We start from the raw sequence: 18,552 nt of genomic DNA on the forward strand, positions 1-18,552 counted from the left end.
ATGCATTTTGCCATCCATTCAGACTTTGAGAAATCATGTTGACTTGCTGAGTCAACATTTTGTTCTGAGCCAATATGGCATTCAGAGCATCAATTTCAAGAACTCCCTTCCTCTGAGGCGTCCCATTATTCACGGAATTCCTCTCAGAAGTGTACATGAATTGGTTATTTGCAACCACTTCAATAAGTTCTTGAGCTTCTGCAGGCGTTTTCTTTAGGTGAATGGATCCACCTGTAGAGTGGTCCAGTGACATCTTAGAGAACTCTATCATGGTCTATTCTGAAAACATGTCAGAAGGACACTTTTTGGTCATCTGCTTGTATCTTTCCCAAGCTTCATAGAGGGATTCACCATCTTTTTGCTTGAAGGTCTGAACATCCACTCTAAGCTTGCTCAGCTTTTGACGAGGAAAGAATTTAACCAAGAAGGTCGTGACCAGCTTATCCCAAGAGTCCAGGCTATCCTTAGGTTGTGAGTCCAACCATGTTCTAGCTCTGTCTCTTACAGCAAAAAGGAAAAGCATGAGCCTGTAGACTTCAGAATCTACTCCATTAGTCTTAACAGTCTCACATATCTGCAAGAACTCAGTTAAAATCTGGTAGGGATCTTCTGATGGAAGTCCATGAAACTTGCAGTTTTGTTGCATTAGAGCAACTAGTTGAGGTTTCAGCTCAAAATTGTTTGCTCCAATGGCAGGAATTGAGATGCTTCTTCCATCAAACCTGGAAGTAGGTGTAGTATAATCACCAAGCATCCTCCTTGCATTGTTGTTGTTGGGTTCGGCTGCCATATCCTTTTCTTGCTCGAAAATTTCAGCAAGGTTGTCTCTGGATTGTTGTAATTTAGCTTCTCTTAGTTTCCTCTTCAGAGTCCTTTCAGGTTCTGGATCAGCTTCAACAAGAATGCCTTTTTCTTTGTTCCTGCTCATATGAGAAAGAAGAGAACAAAAAAGAAAGAGGAATCCTCTATGTCACAGTATAGATATTCCTTTATGTTAGTAGAAGAAGAAGTGAATAAAGAAAGGAGAATCCAAACACAAGGGCGAGGATAGGGGCAGAGAATTGAGATGAAGAGAAGTGTTAGTAAATGAATAAATAAATAGAATAAGATGAGAGACAGAAGTTTTCGAAAATAATTTTGAAAAGGAGTTAATGATTTTCGAAAATTAAGATAAGAAATAAAATTAAAATTAAAATTTAAAACAATTAATTAATTAAAAAGAATTTTTGAAAAAGAGAGAGGTATTTTCGGAAATTGGAGAGAGAAAAGTTGTTAGGTGGTTTTGAAAAAGATAACAAAATCAAATTTGGTTAAGAAGATTTGAAAAAGTTAATTGGTTAGTTTGAAAAAGATTTGAAAATCAAATTTGAAAGGATAAGAAGATAAGAAGATATTTTGAAATCAAATTTTTGAAAAAGATAAAATTTTAAAAAATATGATAAAAAGATATTATTAAAAAGATATGGTTGGAAAAGATTTAAATTTTTTTTAAATTACAATTAATTACTTGACTAACAAGAAACTAAAAGATATGATTCTAGAATTCAAAGATTGAACCTTTCTTAATAAGAAAGTAACAAACTTCAAATTTTTGAACCAATCATATTACTTGTTAGTTAAGTTTCGAAATTTTGAAATAAAATTAAGAAAAGATTTTGAAAATAATTTTTGAAATTTTCAAAAATCATAAAAGAAAAATGAAAAAGATTTGATTTTTGAAAAAGATAAGATTTTTAAATTTGAAAATTTGACTTGACTTATAAGAAACAACTAATTTAAAAAAATTTTTTGACTAAGTCAACTCAAATTTTCGAAATTTTGAGAGAAAAAAGGGAAAAGATATATTTTTGATTTTTTTGAACTTTTAATGATGAGAGAGAAAAACACAATTATGACCCAAAACATGAAAATTTTGGATAAAAATATATGATGCATGCAAGAACACTATGAATGTCAAGATGAACATCAAGAACATTTTGAAGATCATGATGAACATCAAGAACATAATTTTGAAAAAATTTTGATGCAAAGAAAACATGCAAGACACCAAACTTATAAATCTTTAATGTTTAGGCACTATGAATACAAAAATGCACATAAAAAACAACAAAATATACAAAACAAGAAAACATCAAGATCAAACAAGAAGACTTACCAAGAACAACTTGAAGATCATGAAGAACACCATGCATGGATTTTCGAAAAATGCAATTGACACCAAACTTAAAGGTTGACTCAAGACTCAAACAAGAAACACAAAATATTTTTTATTTTTATGATTTTATTATTTTTTTGTATTTTCTTTTATTTTTTTCGAAAAACATATAGGAAAAAGAAAATAAGAAATTCAAAATTTTTAATAAGAATTCCAGGAATCTTTCAATGTTGGCCTAAAGCTCCAATCCAAGGGTTGGACATGGCTTAATAGCCAGCCAGCTTTAGGATGTAAATCAGGCATATAATAGCTGATATTTCAATTAACTTGCCTCTATGCTGATGGTTTGGAAGCCTCAGTCCAAAAGAATTAGACATGGCTTTACAGCCAGCCAAATTTCAACATGCTTCATGAAATTCTAGAATTCATTCTTAAAAATTTTGAAAAATTTTCCAAAACTGGTGATAAATTTTTGAAAGATTTTTGAAAAATAATTTTTTTTGAAAATAAAGGAAAAAGAAAATTACCTAATCTGAGTAACAAGATGAACCGTTAGTTGTCCAAACTCGAACAATCTCCGGCAACGGCACCAAAAACTTGGTGCACAAAATTGTGATCTCTTATAATGGCATTCAACTTGGTGTGCGCATTTACTAACTCAGCACTTTCTTCACAACCTCGCACAACTAACCAGCAAGTGCACTGGGTCGTCCAAGTAATAAACCTTACGTGAGTAAGGGTCAATCCCACGGAGATTGTTGGTATAAAGCAAGCTATGGTCATCTTGTAAATCTCAGTCAGGCGGGTAATAAATGGTTATGGAGTTTTCGAATAATAATAATAAATAAACAGAAAATAAAGATAGGAATACTTATGTAGATCATCGATGGGAATTTCAGATAGGCGTATGAAGATGTTGTGCTCCTTCTGAATCTCTGCTTTCTTACTGCCTTTATCCAATCCTTCTTACTCCTTTCCATGGCAAGCTGTATGTAAGGCATCACCGTTGTCAATGGCTACATCCCATCCTCTCAGTGAAAAAGGTCCAAATGCTCTGTCACGGCACGACTAATCATCTGTCGGTTCTCGATCATGTTGGAATAGAATCCCTTGATTCTTTTAGGTTTGTCATCACGCCCAACAATCGCGAGTTTGAAGCTCGTCACAGTCATTCAATCCCAGAATCCTACTCGGAATACCACAGACAATGTTTAGACTTTCCGGATTCTCATGAATGCCGCCATCAATTCTAGCTTATACCACGAAGACTCTGATCTCACGGAATGGAAGGCTCAGTTATCAGGCAAGGGCACCCATGCGTCGTGCATCAGGAATCCAAGAGATACACACTCTAGCTTTCGCTTGTAGAACGGAACTGGTTGTCAGGCACGCGTTCATAGGGACGGATGATGATGAGTGTCACGGATCATCACATCCATCAGGTTGAAGTACGAGTAGTATCTTAGAACAGAAATAAGATTGAATTTGAATAAAAGATAGTAGTAATTGCATTAAAACTCGAGGTACAGCAGAGCTCCACACCCTTAATCTATGGTGTGTAGAAACTCCACCGTTGAAAATACATAAGTGATGAAGGTTTAGGCATGGCCAAATGGCCAGCCCCCAAAACGTGACCACAGGATCAAAAATACAATCCAGGATCCAGGATCTCTAATACAATAATAAAATGTCCTATTTATAATAGACTAGCTACTAGGGTTTACAGAAGTAAGTAATTGATGTAGAAATCTAATTCTGGGGCCCACTTGGTGTGTGCTTGACTGAGCTCCAGCTTTACACGTGCAGAGGCTTCTTTTGGAGTTGAACGCCAAGTTGTAACATGTTTTTGGCGTTGAACTCTGGTTCGTAACGTGTTTCTGGCATTTGACTCCAGAATGCAGCATGGAACTGGCGTTGAGCGCCAGTTTACATCGTCTAATCACGAATAAAGTATGAACTATTATATATTGCTGGAAAGCTCTGAATGTCTACTTTCCAACGCCATTGAGAGCGCACCATTTGGAGTTCTATAGCTCCAAAAAATCCATTTCGAGTATAGGAAGGTTAGAATCCAACAACATCAGCAGTCCTTTGTTAGCCTTTTATCAGAGTTTTGCTCAGGTCCCTCAATTTCACCCAGAAATTACCTAAAATCACAGAAAAATACACAAACTCATAGTAAAGTCCAGACATGTGAATTTAGCATAAAAGCTAATGAAAACATCCCTAAAAATAGCTATATTATACTAAAAACTATCTAAAAACAATGCCAAAAAGCGTATAAATTATCCGCTCATCAGCAGTTAGTGAATTTTAGAGGAGACTAGGAAGGTCTAAGAAATTAGGGTCTAGTCACATACAGTTTGCCATAAATTAAATCCTACATAATTAAATTAGTTAGTAAGAAAAGTTAATCCGGAAAAAATAGATAACTCTGAAACCTTAACTATCTTCTCCATATTTTATTCCCAATTTATTCACTTATTCACCTGTCTCTTCAAACTCTTCTTTACTCTTTAATGCTTTTTGAACATCCAAACACTATTTTCTGTTTGTCTAACTAAGCCAATCAATCAATCGTTGTTGCTTGATCCATCAATCCTCGTGGAATCGATCCTTACTCACGTAAGGTATTACTTGGTACAACCCGGTGCACTTGCCGGTTAGTTTGTGGGTTATAAAATACCGCACCAGGAGCAACAGGAGGGATTCCTGCCAATGTCTTCAGAAGCTCCGACTTCTGCTGTCGAAGAGGCTGCTCCGACCTTTCCTGCTGTAGATCCGAACTCCCTTCCTTCTTGTGACTCCAATCCTCTTTCCAGTTAATTAATTTTGGCTATATGGGGCCGGGCTTGTGGGCCTCTTTGAGCAATTTATTTTTGCTTGTTTGTGGTAATGGCTCTTGAATTTTTTGGCCTTCTGGCTGTTAACAAAAAATTGCTTTATTTGCTTCGCCCTTTTTTGGATAAGGGCTTTAAGGTATACTCTGCGTGTGCATGTTTTTATTGCGATTCTTTAGGTTTTTATGTAAACCCATTGGTTTTGTGAAAAAAAAACCTTTTTGAATAGGCAAGCTGTCTAAGTTATTGCATGATTTTTTGAAAACAACCTTTACCTTTTGTGCAATTTTCCTCATCTCTTTTGTATTCCTGCATATTCAATTTTTGTTTATTGAATTGCTTTCGTGACTTAGGTTATTTTTGCGATGCATTCTGATTCTTCTCGGGTTTTCTGACTAATAGGTCGTAATGTTCCCGAGTTTTTATGATCGTCTTTTGTAACCTCTTTACACTGACTTGTATCTCGTTGCTTCATCCCGCCGACCACTTATGTCGGTCATGGGATTTTCGCTTAAGTCGACACGTTTCGTAGAATAACAATAATGGAATTTATAAAGAGATGTGATGAAAAAATCTTTATTAATAAATGGAGGCAACTTTTGCTACTAGGGAATTTTTAAGATTTGTTTTCCCCTAGGCTCCACTTTGATGCCTTGTTAAAACCCCCTTCAAGAAAACCCTCTTTGGGACAAAACCATGAAGTCGGAAAAAAGAGTACACCAGGGAGTGGAGTTCGCTTTTAACTATAGTATATCTTCATGTTACAAGCATGCCACGACCTCGGTAGCTTGGTACCGCTCAAGTCGGTTGCCTTGTAGTACCTTTTTCCTAAGGCTTCAGTTATCTTATATGGCTCTTTCCAATTAGCAGTGAGTTTTCCTTCTCCCGATTGTTGACACCGATGTCATTTTTAATCAAAACCAAGTTACCTGGGATGAAACTTCTTCGAATGACTTTTTTATTATATCTGTTCGTTATCCTTTGTTTCAACGCTGCTTCCCTTATCTGGGCTTGTTCTCGGACTTTAGGGAGTAACTCGAGTTCTTCTTTATGCGCCTGAATGTTGCCAACCTCATCGTAGAATCTCAACCTTGGACTTTGCTCATTGATTTCAACTGGTATCATGGCTTCTATGCCATAAGCACGTCGGAAGGCTGTCTCTCCTGTGGTAGACTGAGGTGTAGTCCGATATGTCCATAGTACTTGGGGGAGTTCTTTAGCCCAGACTACCTTTGCATCTTGCAATCTTTTCTTTAACCCAGCTAGTATAACCTTGTTGGCTGCCTCAACTTGCCCATTTGCTTGTGGGTGTTCAACCAGGGTGAATTGATGCTTGATCTTCATGCTGGCTACCAAGTTTCTGAAGGTAGATTCCGTGAACTGAGTTCCATTATCAGTGGTGATGGAGTGGGGGACTCCAAACCTTGTGATGATATTCTTGTAGAGGAACTTCCGACTTCTCTGGGCTATAATGGTGGCTAACGGTTATGCTTCGATCCACTTCGTAAAGTAGTCTACCCCCACTATTAAGTACTTCACTTGTCCAGGTGCTTGGGAGAAGGGCCCTAATAGGTCCAAACCCCATCTTGCAAAAGGCCATGGAGAAGTGATGCTAATGAGCTCCTCAGAGGGAGCGGTGTAGAAGTTTGCATGCATTTGGCATGGCTGACACTTTTTTACGAATTCGATTGCATCTTTTTGCAAGGTCAGCCAATAGAACCCAGCTCGGATGACTTTTTTAGCCAGAGACCTTGCTCCGAGATGGTTCCCGTAGATACCATTGTGAACCTCCTCTAGGACTTCTGTTGTTTTAGAGGTCGGGACACACTTCAATAATGGTGTGGATATTCCTCTTTTATAGAGGATATTTTTCACCAAGGTGTAGTTCTATGCTTCCCTTCAGATTTTCTTGGCCTCTTTTTCTTCTTTGGGTAGGATGTCGAATTTCATGTATTCGATCAAGGGAGTCATCCACCCGAGGTCCAACCCTGGATACCTCTAGGACATCTTGTTTAGCCTCTGTTTTTATGACAGAGGGTTCTTGAAGAGTTTCTTGGATTAGGCTTCTATTATTTTTCCCTGGTTTGGTGCTTGCAACTTGAAGATGGTGTCTACTCTGCTATTGAGATCTCGAGTTATGTGTTTAACCTTGGTTTTCGAGAACCGCCTAAGGTACTCCAAAGTTTTGTCCAAGTACCTTTTCATATTGGGGTCTTTAGCCTGATACTCCCCATTGATTTGAGAGGTCACCACCTAAGAGTCACTGAACATAACTACTTTGGTCGCACCGACTTCTTCCGCTAGCTTTAACCCGACAATCAAGGCTTCATATTCTGCTTGATTATTGAAAGCCGGAAATTCAAATTTGAGGAAGACTTCTATTTGAGTCCCCTCTTGGTTGACCAATATTATGCCTGCACTGCTTCTGACTTTGTTGGAAGAGCCATCCACATATAGTTCCCAGGCTATGGAGGCTTCTTCTTGCTCCCCTGCATATTCTGCCATGAAGTCGGCGAGGCATTGAGCTTTAATTGTTGTCCGAGTTTCATACTTCAGATCAAATTCGGATAGCTCTATAACCCATTGAACCATTCTGCTCGCAGTGTCTGTTTTTTGAAGAATTTGCTTCATGGGCTGGTTTGTTCGAACTCTTATAGTGTGAGCTTGAAAATAAGACCGTAGCCTTCGAGAGGCTACTATTAAGGCATACGAAAACTTTTTGAGTTTTTGGTACCTTAACTCGGGGCCCTGTAGAACCTTGCTGGTGAAGTAAATTGGTTGCTACCTGACCTCGTCTTCCCGTATTGGGGCTGATGCTACAGCCTTGTTAGCTACGGACAAATACAGGACGAGTTCTTCTCCAATTTTAGATCGGGTCAGAATTGGAGGTTGGCTTAAAAACCTTTTGAACTCTTGGAAGGCTTCTTTGCATTCAGGAGTCTATTCGAACTGACATCCTTTTTCTTAGTAGGGTGAAAAGTGGTAAGGATCTTAATGCTGATCCGGCCAAGAATCTGGAGAGAGTTGCAAGTCGGCCATTCAGTTGTTGGACCTCTCTCAAGCAAGTCAAACTTTTCATTTCCAGGACTGCTCTACACTTATCGGGGTTGGCTTCTATCCCCCTTTGTGTTAGCATAAATCCTAGAAATTTTCCAGCCTCTACTGCAAAGGTGCACTTTGCGGGATTCAACCTCATCCTATGCGTCCTTATGGTGTTGAAGACTTGCGAGAGGTTGGTCAGGAGGTCAGCTTCATCCTTGGTTTTTACTAGCATGTCGCCTACGTATACTTCCATTAGCCTCCCAATGTGAGGTGCAAACACCTTATTCATCAACCTTTGGTAGGTGGCTCCTGCATTTTTTAACCCAAAAGGCATAATCACGTAGCAATAATTTGCTATAGGCATGTTAAAAGATGTTTTTTCTTGATCCGGCTTATACATCGGAATTTGTTTATATCCCGAGTATGCATCCATGAATGACAAGTATTGATATCCCGAGCTGGAGTCTACTAAGGTATCAATATTTGGGAGTGGATATGGGTCTTTTGGAGACGCTTTGTTCAGGTCGGTGTAGTCGACGCACATCCTCCATTTACCGTTTTGTTTCTTGACTAGCACAACATTTGCTATCCAAGCCAGATATTTGACCTCTCTGATGAAGCCGGCTTCTAAGAGGGCTTGTATTTGCTCTTCCACTACTTGATCCCGTTCAGGTCCGAGCTTCCATCTCCTTTGCTGAATAGGTCGCGATCCGGGGTATACTGACAGCTTGTGTCCCATGAGCTCAGGATCTATCCCGGGCATGTCAGAGGTTTTCGAGGCGAAGAGGTCGAAATTTTCTTGTAGGAGCCTTATAAGCTTCTGCTTCAATTCTTCTTTCAAGGTGGCTCCTATGTTGGTATTCTTTCCTTCCTCATCCCCGACCTGTATTTCTTCAGTTTTTCCCCTGGGTTGTAGTCGTAATTCTTCTTTAGCTCGGACTCTTCCGAGTGGTGTGAACCTCCTTGCCTTTTCCTCTCAGGTTTAGGCTTTCATTGTAGCATTTCCTTGCCAACTTCTGATATCACCTGATGCTTGCGATTCCCTCTGGCATTGAGAATTTCATGCAGAGATGGAGGGTGGATACCACCGCTCCGAGCCGATTAGGGGTCGTTCTGCCTATTAGAGCATTGTAGGCCGAACCCACATCGACGACTATGAAGTCGATGCTCAGAGTCTTGGATTTCACCCTCTTTCCAAAAGTTGTATGTAGGGGTATGAATCTTAGTGGCTTTATTGGTGTATCCCTCAACCCATATAGGGTATCAGGGTAAGCTTTCAACTCCTTTTCGTCCAATCCTAGCTTGTCAAATGCTGGTTTGAACAAGATGTCGGCCAAGCTCCCTTGATCCACCAGGGTTCTATGTAGATGGGCATTGGCGAGGATCATAGTGATCACTACCGGATCATCATGTCCGGGAACAATGCCTGATGAGCGGATAATTTGTATACTTTTTGGCATTGTTTTTAGTATGTTTTTAGTATGATCTAGTTAGTTTTTAGTATATTTTTATTAGTTTTTAGTTAAAATTCACTTTTCTGGACTTTACTATGAGTTTGTGTGTTTTTCTGTGATTTCAGGTATTTTCTGGCTGAAATTGAGGGACCTGAGCAAAAATCTGATTCAAAGACCAAAAAGGACTGCAGATGCTGTTGGATTCTGACCTCCCTGCACTCGAAGTAGATTTTCTGGAGCTACAGAAGCCCAATTGGCGCGCTCTTAACGGCGTTGGAAAGTCGACATCCTGGGCTTTCCAGCAATATATGATAGTCTATACTTTGCCCAAGATTTGATGGCCCAAACTGGCGTTCAAAGTCACCCTCAGAAATCCCAGCGTTAAACGCTGGAACTGGCACCCAAATGGGAGTTAAACGCCCAAACTGGCACTAAAGCTGGCGTTTAACTCCAAGAAGAGTCTCTGCACGAAAAATGCTTCATTGCTCAGCCCAAGCACACACCAAGTGGGCCCGGAAGAGGATGTTTATGTCATTTACTCATTCCTGTACACCTTAGGCTACTAGTTTTCTATAAGTAGGACCTTTGACTATTGTATTATAATCTTTTGATCTTTGGAACCTTTTTCTTTAGATCTTTTGATCACTTTGGGAGGCTGGCCATTCGGCCATGCCTAGACCTTGTTCTTATGTATTTTCAACGGTGGAGCTTCTACACACCATAGATTAAGGTGTGGAGCTCTGCTGTACCTCGAGTATTAATGCAATTACTATTGTTCTTCCATTCAATTCCGCTTGTTCTTTATCCAAGATATCACTTGTTCTTCAACTTGATGAATGTGATGATCCGTGACACTCATCATCATTCTCACCCATGAACAAGGTGACTGACAACCACTCTTGTTCTACAAGCGATCAAGGCTCTAGTGAATATCTCTTGGATTCCTGATTGCACGATGCATGGTTGATCGCCTGACAACCGAGTGCTCGTCTGACAAACGAGCCAACCATTCCGTGAGATCAGAGTCTTCGTGGTATAGGCGAGAACTGATGGCAGCATTCAAGAGAATCCGGAAGGTCTAACCTTGTCTGTGGTATTCTGAGTAGGATTCAATGATTGAATGACTGTGACGTGCTTCAAACTCCTGAGGGCGGGGCGTTAGTGACAGACGCAAAAGAATCACTGGATTCTATTCCGGCCTGATTGAGAACCGACAGATAAATTCCGCTATGCTGTGACAGAGCATATGCAATCGCTTTCACTGAGAGGATGGGAGGTAGCCACTGACAACGGTGAAACCCTTGCTTAAGCTTGCCATGGAAAGGAATAAGAAGGATTGGATGAAGACAGTAGGAAAGCAGAGAGACGGAAGGGAAGGCATCTTCATGCGCTTATCTGAAGTTCCTACCAATGAATTACATAAGTATCTCTATCTTTACCTTTGTGTTTATTTTCGTTCATCACCATATCCATTTGAGTTTGCCTGACTAAGATTTACAAGATGACCATAGCTTGCTTCAATACTAACAATCTCCGTGGGATCGACCCTTACTCGCGTAAGGTTTATTACTTGGACGACCCAGTGCACTTGCTGGTTAGTTGTGCGAAGTTGTGTAATGCCATGGTATTGAGCCACCAAGTTTTTGGGGTTCATGACCGGGGATTATGAGAGTTGTGAAAAAGTATTGTTCACAATTTCGCGCACCAAGTTTTTGGCGCCGTTGCCGGGGATTGTTCAAGTTTTGAGCAAGCTTTTGGTAACATCAGTGCCAAGATCCGGCAACAACACCAAGTTTTTGGCGTTATTGCCAGGGATTGTTCAAGTTTGGACAACTGACGGTTCATCTTGCTGCTTAGATTAGGTATTTATTTTTTTTCGAAATTCTTGAAGATGAGTTCTAGAGTTTCATGATGATTTGTTGAAATCTGGCTGGCTGAGAAGCCATGTCTAATTTCATTGGACCGAGGTTTCAACTTATCACCACAAAAGCTTGTTGATTTTTATCAATCTTGCTTTTGGAGCAATGATCTGCTAAGGCTTGGCTGGCCTTTGGCCATGTCTAGTGTTTTGGACCGAAGCTTTCTTTGAAGGCTTGGCTGGCTGTGAAGCCATGTCTAATTCCTGGACCGGAGTCTTAGACTAGCATTGCACTGATTCCTGGAATTCTCATTAAGAATTTTGATACCTTTTTCCACTTGATTTTCGAAAAACACAAAAAAAATTAAAAAAATCATAAAATCCAAAAATATTTCTTGTTTGAGTCTAGTGTCTCATCATAAGTTTGGTGTCAATTGCATGTATTCATTCATGTATCTTGGTGATCTTCAAGATGTTCTTGATGATTTACTTGCTCTGATCTTTGAATTCAATTGACTTGATTGTTTTGTGTGTCTCATATGCATCTTCATTTTGTTAGTGTCAGTAGTATACAAACTGCTAAGTTTGGTGTCTTGCATGCATTGTTATTTGATTCTTGTTGCATTTTGATTTGTCCTTATTATTAAAAATCCAAAAATATTTTTAATTTGTGTCTTTTCAAGTCAATAATACAGAGAATTGAAGATTCAGAACATACAGCAGAGGAATTGCACAGAAAAAGCTGGGCGTTCAAAACGCCCAGTGAAGAAGGACAGACTGGCGTTTAAACGCCAGCCAGGGTACCTGGTTGGGCGTTTAACGCCTAAAAGGGTAGCATTTTGGGCGTTAAACGCCAGAATGGATACCATTCTGGGCGTTTAACGCCAGGATGGCTAGAAGGGAAGATTTTGTTTTCAAATCAAAATTTTTTTTTTAAGTTTTCAAAATCTTTTCAAAATCAAATCTTTTTCAAATCAATTTTTCAATCAAATCTTCTTCAAAACCAATTTCTTTCCATTTTTTTAAGATACTTACTATCAATCAATGATTTGATTCAACATTTCAAGTATGTTACCTTTTCTGTTGAGAAAGGTTTAATGTTTGAATCATATTTTCTTTTGTTAGTCAAGTTTTTAATTTTCAAATCAAATCTTTTTAAAATGTTTTTCAAATCATATCTTCTCAATCACATTTTTTTTTTAAATCAATCATATCTTCTTAACCACATCTTTTTCAAAATAGTTTTCAATCAAATCTTTTTGATTTCTAATTTCAAAATCTTTTTCAAAAATCACTTGATTTCTTCTCCATTTTCATTTTCGAAAATTAAGTAATGTTTTTCAAAAATGTTTTCAAAATTTTTTCACGTAATTTTCGAAAATTACTTCCCTCCTTCTCACATCCTTCTATTTATGGACTAACACTATCCCTTAATGCAAAATTCGAACTCCATCTCCTTTGTTAAGTTCGAATTTTCCACTTCTGTCTTCTACTCTTCTTTTCCTCTGACACCTAAAGGAATCTCTATACTGTGACATAGAGGATTCCACATTTTCTTGTTCCCTTCTATTTCTTATGAGCAGGAGCAAAGACAAAGGCATTCTTGTTGAGGCTGATCCTGAACCTGAAAGGACCTTGAAATGAAAGCTAAGAGAAGCTAAGGCACAACTCTTTGTAGAGGACCTAAACGAATTCTTCAAGGAAGAAGAACACATGGCAGCCGAAAACAACAACAATGCCAACAATGCAAGGAAGGTGCTGGGTGACTTTACTGCACCTACTCCCGACTTCTATGGGAGAAGCATCTCTATCCCTGCCATTGGATCAAACAACTTTGAGCTTAAGCCTCAATTAGTTTCTCTAATGCAACAAAATTGCAAGTTCCATGGACTTCCATTGGAAGATCCTCATCAGTTTTTAGCTGAGTTCTTGCAAATCTGTGACACAGTCAAGACTAATGGGGTTGACCCTGAGGTCTACAGACTGATGCTATTCCCTTTTGCTGTAAGAGACAGAGCTAGAACATGGTTGGATTCTCAACCTAAAGAAAGCCTGGACTCTTGGGAAAAGCTAGTCAATGCCTTCTTGGCAAAGTTCTTTCCACCTCAAAAATTGAGTAAGCTTAGAGTGGAAGTCCAAACCTTCAGACAGAAGGAAGGAGAATCCCTCTATGAAGCTTGGGAAAGATACAAACAATTGATCAGAAAGTGTCCCACTGATATGCTTTCTGAATGGAGCATCATAGGTATTTTCTATGATGGTCTCTCTGAACTGTCCAAGATGTCTTTGGATAGCTCTTCTGGAGGCTCTCTTCATTTGAAGAAGACGCCTACTGAAGCTCAAGAACTGATTGAAATGGTTGCAAATAACCAATTCATGTACACTTCTGAAAGAAATCCTGTGAACAATGGGACTAGTCAGAAGAAAGGAGTTCTTGAGATTGACACTCTGAATGCCATATTGGCTCAGAATAAAATATTGACCCAACAAGTCAATATGATTTCTCAAAGTCTGTCTGGAATGCAAAATGCACCAAGCAGTACTAAGGAGGCTTCATCTGAGGAAGAAGCTTATGATCCTGAGAACCCTTCAATAGAAGAGGTGAATTACATGGGAGAATCCTATGGAAACACCTACAATCCTTCATGGAGGAATCATCCAAGTCTTTCATGGAAGGATCAACAGAGACCTCAACAAGGTTTCAATAACAATAATGGTGGAAGAAACAGGTTTAGCAATAGCAAACCTTTTCCATCATCTTCTCAGCAACAGACAGAGAGCTCTAAGCAGAATACCTCTGACTTAGCAACCATGGTCTCTGATCTGATCAAAACCACTCAAAGTTTCATGACTGAAACAAGGTCCTCCATCAGAAATTTGGAAGGACAAGTGGGTCAGCTGAGCAAGAAAATTACTGAACTCCCTCCTAGTACTCTCCCAAGCAATACTGAAGAAAATCCAAAAGGAGAGTGCAAGGCCATCAACATGGCCGAATTCTGGGAGGAAGAAGAGGTAGTGAACGCCACTGAGGAAGACCTCACTGGACGTCCACTGGCCTCCAATGAGTTCCCCAATGAGGAGCCATGGGAATCTGAGGCTCAAACTGAGACCATAGAGATTCCATTGGACTTACTCCTGCCATTCATGAGCTCTGATGAGTATTCTTCCTCTGAAGAGGATGAGTATGTCACTGAAGAGCAAGTTGCTAAATACCTTGGAGCAATCATGAAGCTAAATGACAAGTTATTTGGAAATGAGACTTGGGAGGATGAACCTCCTTTGCTCACCATAGAATTGGATGACTTGTCTAGGCAGAAACTGCCTCAAAAGAGACAGGACCCTGGGAAGTTTTCATTACCTTGTACCATAGGCACCATGACCTTCAAGAAGGCCTTGTGTGACTTAGGGTCAAGTGTAAACCTCATGCCCCTCTCTGTAATGGAGAAGTTAGGGATCTCTGAGGTGCAAACTGCAAAAATCTCACTTGAGATGGCAGACAACTCAAGAAAACAAGCCCATGGACTTGTAGAGGGTGTTCTGGTTAAAGTTGAAAACCATTACATCCCTACTGATTTCATAGTCCTAGAGACTGGGAAGTGCATGGATGAATCCATCATCCTTGGCAGACCCTTCCTAGCCACAGCAAAGGCTGTGATTGATGTTGATAAAGGAGAGTTGATCATTCAAGTGAATGAAGAATCCTTGGTGTTTAAAGCCCAAGGATATCCCTCTGTCATCATGGAGAGGAAGCATGAAGAGCTTCTCTCAAAACAGAGCCAAACAGAGCCCCCACAGTCAAACTCTAAGTTTGGTGTTGAGAGGCCACAACCAAACTCTAAGTTTGGTGTTGAACCCCCACATTCAAACTCTAAGTTTGGTGTTGGGAGGTTCCAACACGGTTCTGAGCATTTCTGAGGCTCCATGAGAGTCCTCTGTCAAGCTAGTGACAATAAAGAAGCGCTTGTTGGGAGGCAACCCAATGTTTTATAATTAACTATTTTCTTTTGTTATTTTATCTTTTTTGTAGGTTGATGATCATAAGAAGTCACAAAAACAATGAAAAAAGCAAAAACAGAATGAAAAACAGGAAGAAAAATAGCACACCCTGGAGGAAGAACTCACTGGCGTTTAAACGCCAGTGAGGCTAGCAGTTGGGCGTTTAACGCCCAGTCTGGCACCATTCTGGGCGTTTAACGCCAGAAAGGGGCACCAGACTGGCGTTAAACGCCAGAAAGGGGCAAGATGCTGGCGTTAAACGCCAGAACGGGGCACCAGCCCGGCGTTTAACGCCAGAAATGGCACAAAACGTGATTTTGAATGCCATTTGGTGCAGGGATGACTTTTCCTTGACACCTCAGGATCTGTGGACCCCACAGGATCCCCACCTACCCTACCACTCTCTCTCTTCTTCACCAATCACCTCAACACCTCTTCCCCAAAAACCCCTCACCTATCAAATCCCATCTTTCTCTTCACCACTCACATCCATCCTTCATAAAACCCCACCTACCTCACCATTCAAATTCAAACCACTTTCCCACCCAAACCCACCCTCAAATGGCCGAACATCTCTCTCCCCCTCTCCTATATAAACCCTCCTTCACTCCTTCATTTTCACACACCTTAAACACTACTTCTTCTCCCTTTTGGCCGAACACAAAGCCCTCTCCATCTCCTCCATTTCTTCTTCTTCTACTCTCTTCTTTCTTCTTTTGCTCGAGGACGAGCAAACATTTTAAGTTTGGTGTGGTAAAAGCATTGCTTTTAGTTTTTCCATAACCATTTATGGCATCCAAGGCCGGAGAAACCTCTAGAAAGAGGAAAGGGAAGGCAAAAGCTTCCACCTCCGAGTCATGGGAGATGGAGAGATTCATCTCAAGGGTGCATCAAGACCATTTCTATGAAGTTGTGGCCTTGAAGAAGGTGATCCCCGAGGTCCCTTTTTCACTCAAAAAGGGTGAATATCCGGAGATCCGACATGAGATCCGAAGAAGAGGTTGGGAAGTTCTTACCAACCCCATTCAACAAGTCGGAATCTTGATGGTTCAAGAGTTCTATGCCAATGCATGGATCACCAAGAACCATGACCAAAGTGTGAACCCGAATCCCAAGAATTATCTTACTATGGTTCGGGGGAAATACTTGGATTTTAGTCCGGAAAGTGTGAGGGTGGCGTTCAACTTGCCTATGATGCAAGGAGATGAACATCCTTACACTAGAAGGGTCAACTTTGATCAAAGGTTGGACCAAGTCCTCACAGTCATATGTGAAGAGGGCGCCCAATGAAAGAGAGATTCAAGAGGAAAGCCGGTTCAATTGAGAAGGCATAACCTCAAACCCGTGGCTAGAGGATGGTTGGAGTTCATCCAACGCTCAATCATTCCCACTAGCAACCGGTCCGAAGTTACCATAGACCGGGCTATCATGATCCATAGCATCATGATTGGAGAAGAAATAGAGGTTCATGAGGTTATAGCCCAAGAACTCTATAAGGTGGCGGACAAGTCCTCTACCTTGGCAAGGTTAGCCTTTCCTCATCTCATTTGTCACCTCTGTTATTCAGTGGGAGTTGACATAGAGGGAGACACCCCCATTGAGGAGGACAAGCCCATCACTAAAAAAAGGATGGAGCACACAAGAGATCCCACTCATCATGAGATCCCTGAGATTCCTCAAGGAATGCACTTTCCTCCACAAAACTATTGGGAGCAATTAAATACCTCCCTAGGAGAGTTGAGTTCCAACATGGGACAACTAAGGGTGGAGCATCAAGAACACTCCATCATCCTTCATGAGATTAGAGAAGATCAAAGAATCATGAGGGAGGAGCAACAAAGACAAGGAAGAGACATTGAGGAGCTCAAGCACTCCATAGGATCTTCAAGAGCAAGAAAGAGCCGCCATCACTAAGGTGGACCCGTTCCTTGATTTCCTTGTTCTTTATTCTTCTGTTTTTCGAATTTTATGCTTATGTTTATCCATGTTTGTGTCTTGTGATCATTAGTGTCTTAGTGTCTATGCCTTAAAGTTATGAATGTCCTATGAATCCATCACCTTTCTTAAATAAAAATGTGCTTAATTGAAAAAGGAAAGAATTGCATGAATTTTGAATTTTATAACAGTTTAATTATTTTGATGTGGTGGCAATATTTTTGTTCTCTGAATGTATGCTTAAACAGTGCATATGTCTTTTGAATTTGTGGTTCATGAATGTTGGCTCTTGAAAGAATGATGAAAAAGGAGACATGTTACTGAGGATATGAAAAATCATTAAAATGATTCTTGAAGCAAAAAAAAAAGCATTTCTATTCAAAAAAAAAAATTTCGAAAAAAAAAAGAAAGAAAAGAAAACGAAAAAAATTATAGAGAAATAAGAGTTGTGATCCAAGGCAAATAAGAGTGTGCTTAAGAACCCTGGACACCTCTAATTGGGGACTTTAGCAAAGCTGAGTCACAATCTGAAAAGGTTCACCCAATTATGTGTCTGTGGCATGTTTGTATCCGGTGGTAATACTGGAAGACAGAGTGCTTTGGGCCACAGCCAAGACTCAATAAGTAGCTTTGTTCAAGAATCATCATACTTTACTAGGAGAATCATTAACACTATCTGGACTCTGAGTTCCTAAAGAAGCCAACCATTCTGAATTTCAAAGGATAGAGTGAGATGCCAAAACTATTCAGAGGCAAAAAGCTAAAAGCCCCGCTCATCTAATTAATACTGATCTTCATAGATGTTTTTGGAATTCATTGCATATTCTCTTCTTTGATTTTCAGTTGCTTGGGGACAAGCAACAATTTAAGTTTGGTGTTGTGATGAGCGGATAATTTGTATACTTTTTGGCATTGTTTTTAGTATGTTTTTAGTATGATCTAGTTAGTTTTTAGTATATTTTTATTAGTTTTTAGTTAAAATTCACTTTTCTGGACTTTACTATGAGTTTGTGTGTTTTTCTGTGATTTCAGGTATTTTCTGGCTGAAATTGAGGGACCTGAGCAAAAATCTGATTCAGAGACCAAAAAGGACTGCAGATGCTGTTGGATTCTGACCTCCCTGCACTCGAAGTAGATTTTCTGGAGCTACAGAAGCCCAATTGGCGCGCTCTCAACGGCGTTGGAAAGTAGACATCCTGGGCTTTCCAGCAATATATGATAGTCCATACTTTGCCCAAGATTTGATAGCCCAAACCGGCGTTCAAAGTCACC

At 39.9% G+C, this 18,552-nt stretch overlaps 2 non-coding genes across 2 annotated transcripts; one reads left to right on the plus strand and one right to left on the minus strand.

The window, feature by feature from the left end:
- The first annotated feature begins 287 nt into the window (after positions 1-287).
- Positions 288-391, plus strand: LOC112804470 (small nucleolar RNA R71). Its single transcript, XR_003203084.1, has one exon. It is a non-coding gene; the product is annotated as a small nucleolar RNA R71 (small nucleolar RNA).
- A 13,076-nt stretch (positions 392-13,467) lies between these two features.
- Positions 13,468-13,575, minus strand: LOC112804555 (small nucleolar RNA R71). The gene has a single exon (XR_003203166.1). It is a non-coding gene; the product is annotated as a small nucleolar RNA R71 (small nucleolar RNA).
- Positions 13,576-18,552: the final 4,977 nt, after the last annotated feature.

Source organism: Arachis hypogaea, chromosome 5, assembly GCF_003086295.3.
Source record: "Arachis hypogaea cultivar Tifrunner chromosome 5, arahy.Tifrunner.gnm2.J5K5, whole genome shotgun sequence".
Classification (NCBI taxonomy): Eukaryota; Viridiplantae; Streptophyta; class Magnoliopsida; order Fabales; family Fabaceae; genus Arachis; species Arachis hypogaea.